This window comes from Lissotriton helveticus, chromosome 12, assembly GCF_964261635.1.
Source record: "Lissotriton helveticus chromosome 12, aLisHel1.1, whole genome shotgun sequence".
In the NCBI taxonomy this organism is placed as follows: Eukaryota; Metazoa; Chordata; class Amphibia; order Caudata; family Salamandridae; genus Lissotriton; species Lissotriton helveticus.
This window is the reverse complement of record NC_136073.1, coordinates 96,867,089-96,877,180: the sequence shown is the minus strand read 5'-3', so window position 1 is coordinate 96,877,180 and position 10,092 is coordinate 96,867,089. Positions and strand designations below refer to the sequence as shown.

The 10,092-nt window shown below is 45.4% G+C and overlaps 1 non-coding gene across 1 annotated transcript; it reads left to right on the top strand.

Annotated features, from left to right (window-relative positions):
* Window positions 1–73, top strand: TRNAT-CGU (transfer RNA threonine (anticodon CGU)). Its single transcript has one exon. It is a non-coding gene; the product is annotated as a tRNA-Thr (tRNA).
* Window positions 74–10,092: the final 10,019 nt, after the last annotated feature.

The following is a 10,092-nucleotide window of genomic DNA, read 5'->3' as shown; positions in this document are numbered from 1 at the left end:
GGTGCTGTGGCTCAGTGGTTAAAGCGCTTGTCTCGTAAACAGAAAATCCTGAGTTCAAATCTCAGCTGCACTTAACTGTTTTGTCCATGCTTTAGGAATAATCTTCATCAAACAAATGTTGAATACAATTTACCAATAAATGTCTGGTTCTATGAACTTCAGAATAAGTTATCTTAAAATTAAATAAAAAACTTTGTATTGTGAATATTTTTGTAGTAATGCATAGACTGAAATATCGAATAGAAGATGAGAAAGAACATGATAGAGCCGAATGAGCACTCTATTGTTGAATACAACTAATCCATTATTCAGCAAGGTATATTTTAAAATTCTATGAATAGGATAAACTTCAAATTAGAGAGGTGTTTTTAAATTTTTGAAGCGTCTTCATCTAAAGTGTTTAAGTAGAGAAGTCTCTGAACTTAGAAAAGAATATGAAAGTGAAAAAGCAATATTCTCTTGGACACCATAAAGAAAATTCTTTCAAAGTTTAGACTTGATGCAGCGCCCATGTAGAAAAACTGTCTCAACAACGCTACCCAATACCAAAATACTCACCATTAATCATAAATCAGTCATAAGGCGCATAAACTAACGAGACAATTTTTGGGCAACTGAATCATGTGACCTAATTAATCAGAACCTTTTCACAAACTATTTACATATTTATATACATCTGCAGATTATCATCTCTTTCCATGGTATTTATGCAAATAACATTTAATTAAGTCACTTAGGTAAATGGATCAACTGATGGTAACTATACCATGAATAAACAAGACCAGCTTGTCGTTTCAAAATCTAATCTATTAATTTTATTCATAAAAAAAAGCATTTCTTTAATAAGTCATTATTTTATTAGCAAAATAGCAGCATTTAATTGAGGAAAAGCATATTAGACTGACATTTCAAAGAATAATCAATTAGCATGAGATAGACAAAATGATCAGTTTCTTCAAACCCTAAGTTCTAATTTCCCTGTCTAAATCTCGCTCCATCTAAAAGGAAAAGTCATTAAGGCCTATTATTCTTACGTGCGCCAAATGTCCATCAGCACGTCACGCCCTTCAGGATTCGGAATGCGAGCAGCACCCCTCCTGCCCATGGGGCAATGTTTATACCTTTCTAACTAGCTAATCTCACCTAAAAGTATTCTTTTCTCAACCATCCAGAGTCCGGGTTGGCTGACAGATGTCAGTCCATATGAGGTCATCTCCTTTTCAATCCAAAGTTATACTTTTCTAAAACACCATTGTCCACTTTCTCACGAGACCATTAGCTTCCTCGGAAATGCAACAATATTTGAAACAGTCCGTTGCTTCCTTGGCTTGGCAGGTCTGCCACATCCTGTGTGTCCTTGATTTTGTCACTTGCAGAGCACATCTTGCACAACCAATTTTATTATTTATTTTTCTGTGCTCCGCTCTTCACGACAGGATTCCAACATTTATTTTCAAAATGCTAGGCCTCAAGCCTTAGGCCTCCCTCATGGAGAACTAGTATTTAAAGAAACACAAAACATTAATTAATTAGAGCATTGAAAACCCATCTGTTACCCACCCCCTTAACTAATTATTAACCTGTTAATCAATATTTTCAGACAGATTGCCACATTCTCCTGAGGCGGAAGCCGGGCGGCGCACTCGCGCATTGCTTACTTTTTAAAATTGTTGACTGTCACAAATAACTTGCTTTTAAATCACTCACCAGCTAGTGAGAGCACTTCTCTGTGTCAGGCACACACAGCGGATCTTAGCGCTGCTGCGCCACCCAACACACACGCCATTCCCAGCCACGAGAGAGGCCACGCCCCTTTTTAGGCCACGCCCATCGTCGCCTTAAATACTCGCTGATTACAAGCGACTCATTCAGACAGATTGCCACATTCTCCTGAGGCGGAAGCCGGGAGGCGCACTCGTGCATTGCTTACTTTTTAAAATTGTTGACTGTCACAAATAACTTGCTTTTAAATCACTCACCAGCTAGTGAGAGCACTTCTCTGTGTCAGGCACGCACAGCGGATCTTAGCGCTGCTGCGCCGCCCAACACACACGCCATTCCCAGCCATGAGAGAGGCCACGCCACTTTTTAGGCCACGCCCATCGTCGCCTTAAATACTCGCTGATTACAAGCGACTCATTCAGACAGATTGCCACATTCTCCTGAGGCGGAAGCCGGGAGGCGCACTCGCGCATTGCTTACTTTTTAAAATTGTTGACTGTCACAAATAACTTGCTTTTAAATCACTCACCAGCTAGTGAGAGCACTTCTCTGTGTCAGGCACGCACAGCGGATCTTAGTGCTGCTGCGCCGCCCAACACACACGCCATTCCCGGCCAGGAGAGAGGCCACGCCCATTGTCGCCTTAAATACTCGCTGATTACAAGCGACTCATTCAGACAGAATGCCACATTCTCCTGAGGCGGAAGCCTGGAGGCGCTCTCGCGCATTGCTTACTTTTTAAAACTGTTGACTGTCACAAATAACTTGCTTTTAAATCACTCACCAGCTAGTGAGAGCACTTCTTTGTGTCAGGCACGCACAGCGGATCTTAGCGCTGCTGCGCCACCCAACACACACGCCATTCCCGGCCACGAGAGAGGCCATGCCCCCTTTTTAGGCCACGCCCATCGTCGCCTTAAATACTCGCTGATTACAAGCGACTCATTCAGACAGATTGCCACATTCTCCTGAGGCGGAAGCCGGGAGGCGCACTCGCGCATTGCTTACTTTTTAAAATTGTTGACTGTCACAAATAAGTTGCTTTTAAATCACTCACCAGCTAGTGAGAGCACTTCTCTGTGTCAGGCACGCACAGCGGATCTTAGCACTGCTGCGCCGCCCAACACACACGCCATTCCCGGCCACGAGAGAGGCCACGCCCCTTTTTAGGCCACGCCCATCGTTGCCTTAAATACTAGCTGGTTACAAGCGACTCATTCAGACAGATTGCCACATTCTCCTGAGGCGGAAGCCGGGAGGCACACTCGCGCATTGCTTACTTTTTAAAATTGTTGACTGTCACAAATAACTTGCTTTTAAATCACTCACCAGCTAGTGAGAGCACTTCTCTGTGTCAGGCACACACAGCGGATCTTAGCGCTGCTGCGCCGCCCAACACACACGCCATTCCCAGCCACGAGAGAGGCCACGCCCCTTTTTAGGCCACGCCCATCGTCGCCTTAAATACTCGCTGATTACAAGCGACTCATTCAGACAGATTGCCACATTCTCCTGAGGCGGAAGCCGGGAGGCGCACTCGTGCATTGCTTACTTTTTTAAATTGTTGACTTTCACAAATAACTTGCTTTTAAATCACTCACCAGCTAGTGAGCGCACTTCTCTGTGTCAGGCACGCACAGCGGATCTTAGCGCTGCTGCGCCGCCCAACACACACGCCATTCCCGGCCATGAGAGAGGCCACGCCACTTTTTAGGCCACGCCCATCGTCGCCTTAAATACTCGCTGATTACAAGCGACTCATTCAGACAGATTGCCACATTCTCCTGAGGCGGAAGCCGGGAGGCGCACTCGCGCATTGCTTACTTTTTAAAATTGTTGACTGTCACAAATAACTTGCTTTTAAATCACTCACCAGCTAGTGAGAGCACTTCTCTGTGTCAGGCACGCACAGCGGATCTTAGCGCTGCTGCGCCGCCCAACACACATGCCATTCCCGGCCAGGAGAGAGGCCACGCCCATTGTCGCCTTAAATACTCGCTGATTACAAGCGACTCATTCAGACAGAATGCCACATTCTCCTGAGGCGGAAGCCTGGAGGCGCTCTCGCGCATTGCTTACTTTTTAAAACTGTTGACTGTCACAAATAACTTGCTTTTAAATCACTCACCAGCTAGTGAGAGCACTTCTCTGTGTCAGGCACGCACAGCGGATCTTAGCGCTGCTGCGCCACCCAACACACACGCCATTCCCGGCCACGAGAGAGGCCACGCCCCCTTTTTAGGCCACGCCCATCGTCGCCTTAAATACTCGCTGATTACAAGCGACTCATTCAGACAGATTGCCACATTCTCCTGAGGCGGAAGCCGGGAGGCGCACTCGCGCATTGCTTACTTTTTAAAATTGTTGACTGTCACAAATAAGTTGCTTTTAAATCACTCACCAGCTAGTGAGAGCACTTCTCTGTGTCAGGCACGCACAGCGGATCTTAGCACTGCAGCGCCGCCCAACACACACGCCATTCCCGGCCACGAGAGAGGCCACGCCCCTTTTTAGGCCACGCCCATCGTTGCCTTAAATACTAGCTGGTTACAAGCGACTCATTCAGACAGATTGCCACATTCTCCTGAGGCGGAAGCCGGGAGGCACACTCGCGCATTGCTTACTTTTTAAAATTGTTGACTGTCACAAATAACTTGCTTTTAAATCACTCACCATCTAGTGAGAGCACTTCTCTGTGTCAGGCACGCACAGCGGATCTTAGCGCTGCTGCGCCGCCCGAAACACACGCCATTCCCGGCCACGAGAGAGGCCACGCCCCCTTTTTAGGCCACGCCCTTTCACCCTCCCCCTTTCCTAGCATATACTATATGTATCCATTGGAAGCGCAGCGGACGAGTGCAGCGGGAGCACCTAAGGCAAGCCCGTCTGCGCCCGTCCGCGCCAGGACGGGCCCTAGGGCACGCCAGGCTGGCCAAGTCATCACGTATACAGCTCAATCCCTTAGAGACCTACAAAACACCATTACCACCCCTTCCCCATCGACCCTTCGCCGCATATCCGCTGTTGGCCTCATGCGCCCCGACCAGATTCATTACGGCGGTTGCGCTCCTTCAGCCACGCCAACTAGGAACTCCACGTCCATCAGAATCTTATATCTGAACACTCGTTCACTAGTGAAACACGCCGAGGACATTTTCGTATTGCTATCTAACTCGAACCCAGACTTGCTCCTGCTTACTGAAACCTGGCTAACTTCAGAGTCCCTCCCTGACATACTGGCTGCCCTGCCCCCCGATTATTATATCCTTCATACCGACCGCCCTGATGACCGGCCCGGCGGCGGGGTGGCAGCCATTATATCTAAACGCTTGACATCTATCTCCTCCCACTCCCTCCCCCTCCCTGAGGTGGAGAACCTACTCTTCAGTGTGCAAACTGACACCGGTCATCTCACTCTTCTCCTTCTTTACCGACCCCCCCACGCAATGCACTCCTTCTCTTCCACTATAAACGAACAACTGTCCTCTCTGCTAACAATGCATTCCTGCTTTGCTATGTTTGGCGATTTAAACTATTGGTTCAATGACACCAACGCTGGCACCCATGCCACTGAGCTCTTCGATACCCTCACTAATCTGAATCTTATTCAACATGTCTCCTAACCCACCCATATCAAGGGACATATCTTGGACCACATCTGGTCCTGTAACCTGGCCCTGTCCCCACCAGACATATCCCCCTGTGTCTGGTCAGACCACCACTTGGTGGACACCACCATAACAGTTGCCAGTCAGATCCCTGCCCCTCTGATGGTCGGTGGCTTGTCACGGAAATGGAGCACCTACGATGCTCAGGGCTTTCTTACTATTCTTGCCAACTCTCGCATAGGTCCTCATCCCTCCGATGATATCGAAGAATTAGAACAAAATCTAGGCTCCTGGCTAGAATCGGCTAGCGATCTAGCAGCTCCCTTAGTCAAATTCACCCGCACCAGGCACCGCAATTCTCATAGGTGGTTTTCGGATGATCTCAAAGCCCACAAATTGAAAACGCGTCAGTTGGAACGCATTTGGAGACGCAATTACTCAGACGTAGCCAGGCAATCCTATCTGACCGCACGTAAAGACTACAAGGCAGCCATCAGATCGGCTAAGATAGAGCACTTCTCTAAAAGGATCTCATCGGCAGTAGATAAATCCAAGGATGTGTTCAGAGTTCTGAATGAGCTAACCACTGACGATAGAACCCTCCCGACTCAGACCCCTACTCAGGAGGCCTGCGATACTCTAAACTCGTTCTTTCTGGAAAAGATCATAAAAATTAAAATGTCCATTCCTCCCCCTCTCCAGTCACCCCCACCGGGCATCTCCTCTACAAACCCCCTGACCCTTTCTACCCTCCCCGCTCTGGATTCCACCTCCCTAGCGGAACTTGCCACCCGTGTTAAATCCGGTTCCCCCAACGACTGTTGTCCACCATCCGTCCTGCGGAATGTATGTCTCAACCTACCTGACGATATTCTAATCTTACTTAACAGATCCCTTTGCAGTGGGATCTTCCCCACCTCATTCAAGGAGGCCATCTTACTACCCCTCCTTAAAAAACCTGGCGCCGACCCTGCAGAGCCATCGAACTATCGTCCCATTTCCCTCCTTCCCTACTTTTCCAAACTTCTGGAGGCCCATGTTACTCGTTGCTTGTCAAACTTCATTGAATCCTCCTGCCATCTGGAGCCTAATCAGGCTGGCTTCCGACCTGCCCACTCTACAGAGGCTGTCATCCTGGCAGTCCTTGACACACTCAGAAGCAATGCGGACGCCGGTCGCCATCAGGCCCTCGTCCTCCTGGATTTGTCGGCCGCGTTCGACACGGTGGATCACAACATACTCCTCCACCGTGTCGAGCAGGCGGGCATCCAAGGCACAGCTCATGAGTGGATCAAGTCCTTCCTTACGGGAAGAACACTGGCGGTCCGCATGGGTCCTTACACTGCCAACAAGTCCCTCACCTCCTGTGGCGTTCCCCAGGGTTCCTCCCTCTCCCCGCTCCTTTTCAACTTATATCTTAGGCCACTGATCCAATCTCTTCTGAAATGGGATATTACAGTCTTTAATTACGCCGACGACTTGCAACTCATCCTCCCCCTCAACTCACCTCATGCCATCAAAACGTTTCACGAAGTTATGATTCACATTCAATCCTGGATGAACCAGAATCAATTAAAACTAAACCCCGGTAAGACTGAGCTCCTCCTCCCTGGACTCAGCCATGCTCTTTGGGGCCACAGTACTGGCCTCCAGAGCTCGGCTCTCCCCCCATTCCAGCTAAAACTGTAAAAAGCCTGGGCATAACCATCGACGCCGACCTTTCCCTCAAAGCTCAAGTTGGAGCCGTAGTATCCTCCTGCATGTACCAACTTCGGAGGATTCGCAAAGTCCGTCATCTCCTCTCCCCTGAAGCACTCACTCAAACTGTCACTTCGCTTGTGCTTTCTCGTCTGGACTTTTCCAACGCAATTTACCACGGTCTCCCTCAATTTCTGATGCACCGTCTCCAAGTCGTCCAGAATCAAGCGGCTCGCTTGATCCATGGATCCCCCAGATGGCAATCAGCCAAGCCTCTGCTCTGTAGCCTCCATTGGCTCCCGATGGACCAGAGGTCCACCTTCAAGGTGGCCTGCCTCACCTTCAAGGCCCTTCACTGCCCTAGCCCTGGGTTCCTCAAATCCCTCATCCATCCTCACTGTCCGTCACGCAAGCTCCGATCAGCCCACCGTGATTTGCTAGTCACCCCCAAAAGCAAAACTAAAAAATTTGGCGGCCGCCGTTTTTCCTACCTGGCTCCCGTGCTTTGGAACCTCAATCAAATCTTTCTCATCCCTTCTTAAATTCAGGAAACTCTTAAAAACGCATCTTTCCCCCCCCCTCAGTTAGGCTTCCCGCTTCTCGTGCTTTCCTCCTCACCCACTCTGTCTCTAGCGCCAGGAAGCTTCGGCGACAGTGCGCTTTACAAATGGCATTTAAGATAAGATAAGATAAGATATTACCTAGCAAAAGCTGAAGCACATAAAGTTTACAAACTCATGCCACATAAAAGACAAAAAGACTTAACATAAGCACACAAAATAAGCACATGCCATTTAATAAAACAGCCGCATTTAATATTGACAAAGACAATAGACAAGGTTAGTTTATTATTTTCCACGAACTTGCAGTTTGCAACATAAAGCACATAGATTAATCCCCTGTGTCGTGTAATTCATTTTTAAAGTAGGTTGATAAGTACAATTCACTCACAAGCTTATTAATATGATTATATTATGGAAGTTTAACTTCGCGAGTCTAACAAAATATCATTCTGAACTTCGCTCCATCAACTCCCTCGTCTGGTGATTTCAAAATCACCAAACTACACCCAAATTTTTTAGCAAAAATTTGAACTTTTTTAGAACATGTTTTGATTTACACTGTATTAGTATTTCCAAAAACTTGTTTCTGCTGTCTGCTTGAAACTCTCATACTGTGATCTGTGAAACTCTTCCAATTCTATTTCCTTTTATTGTGCCTTTCTAAGTTTGTAAATCCTCTTCTTTACCCTCAGATATTTCTTACTCTTGTGCAGCATGCAACTGATTTTCAACAAAAGTATCAACAAAACTATAACTAGTAATGGAGTAAGAATCTTGCCTAAGATTGAACTACCTATTTCTTGAAACCAGGTTTTGATTGCTGCAATTCTTTTGCTCAGGCATTCTGAAAAGTCCTCATCTTCTAAAGGAACAACTTCTGAATGAAGCTCTGTGATGTTTTTGATGTACATCTCAATATTCTTGCTCTTATCAGGAATATATGTACAGCAGTGCTGGACATGTAATATTCCACAAACTCCTCCCTCTATTGCTAGCAGAATGTCAAGTGCAAGACGATTCTGCATAACCATGGTTCTCATGGCAATAATTTCAGTATCCACTAACTGGAAACCACCAGCAGTGTCAGTGGATAGTCTGTCAACAATTGTGGATATTTTTTAGATTTTAACTGCATTCAGGGTTATACCCACAAAAGGAATTACTGCACCAAAAATATCTCCCAAATTTTTTGAAAAACTTTCTCTTCTGAATCTACTCAGATGTTTGCCAATCTCAAATGAACATTTTTCATTTCTGTCTCCATGAAAAAGTTTTGGGAAGAATAAGCCAACATAACAAGCCCCATACCAGTGGTCTGGGAGATTGTAGTAAGCCTTGTCTCCACATACAAAATAAATTCCAGGAAAAATTGGATCTTTCCCACCTTTGAATCCCCATCCACCCAAGATTTGATAAGTATCCTCACATTGACTTGCACCCACAAAGTAATTTTCAAAAAGCGTATTGTCTCTTCTAATGAAAAGCTTTCCACTAACTGGTTTATCTATGTGAATAGCAACCTTTTCTGATGATCTACCATTAAGCTTTTCATCCTCAACTTGCCAACACTTTGATTTGGTTTGTTTCAACATATCATTTCTTTTATAAATCGCTCTTCTTTCTTCAACCAAGTTTAGGAAAGTCTTTTCTTTAGTTCTCACTTTACAAGTTAAATTGTTTCTAAAAGCATACTCATATGTTAACTCATTTGTTACAATAAAGAATTCCCTCATCTGTTTCGCTTGTTTATGCTTATTCAAGCTTTTGTCAACTTTTAGATTTGCAAAAATCTCGTTGTGGTTAGAATAATAGTACTCTAAACGACCTGTTTGATAAAACAGACTAGCTATTACGCTGCAGGTAATGCCATAAGTAAGGGGAAGCATGTTATAGGTCACCCCCTCAGAAACAGAGGCTGGTAATTTCACATAGATGTAGCAATCCTTAACATCCATCACTCTAACATATTCTGAAAGTATTACTAGAAAAGTCACCAACAGATCTATCTTGGTTGATCTCTGGCTTGTGTTCAATAACTCTGCTAGTTTTGCCTGCTATACCCTGATTATCTTGTTTAGCCATAGACATTTTACAACATCTCCTCAGAATGGAACACCTCGAGTTATAATTAACATTAGGCATCTTTTACTCAGAACAAGAGCCTTACAGGGAAAATCAAAAATCAAAAATTTAAAAATTTAAAAATTACTAAATATACCCCCTGTTTTTAATTTTTCTTTTTTTTTAAACAGAAAACCCTACTTTCTAACAGCTTTTCTTCGACCTTGCGTCTTACATCAATGTATTTTTCAACTAACACAATTTCTTCGACCTTGTGTCACCTAACACAATTTCTTCAGTCTTATGCCAAATTTACTAAAATCATTTTAATCATTACCACTAGTATCATCTAAATCTTCCTGACTACTACTATTCACCTCCACCACAGGTGGGATGATTATGTACGTCCACTCAGGGGACTTGTATTTTTGGTTTGGCTT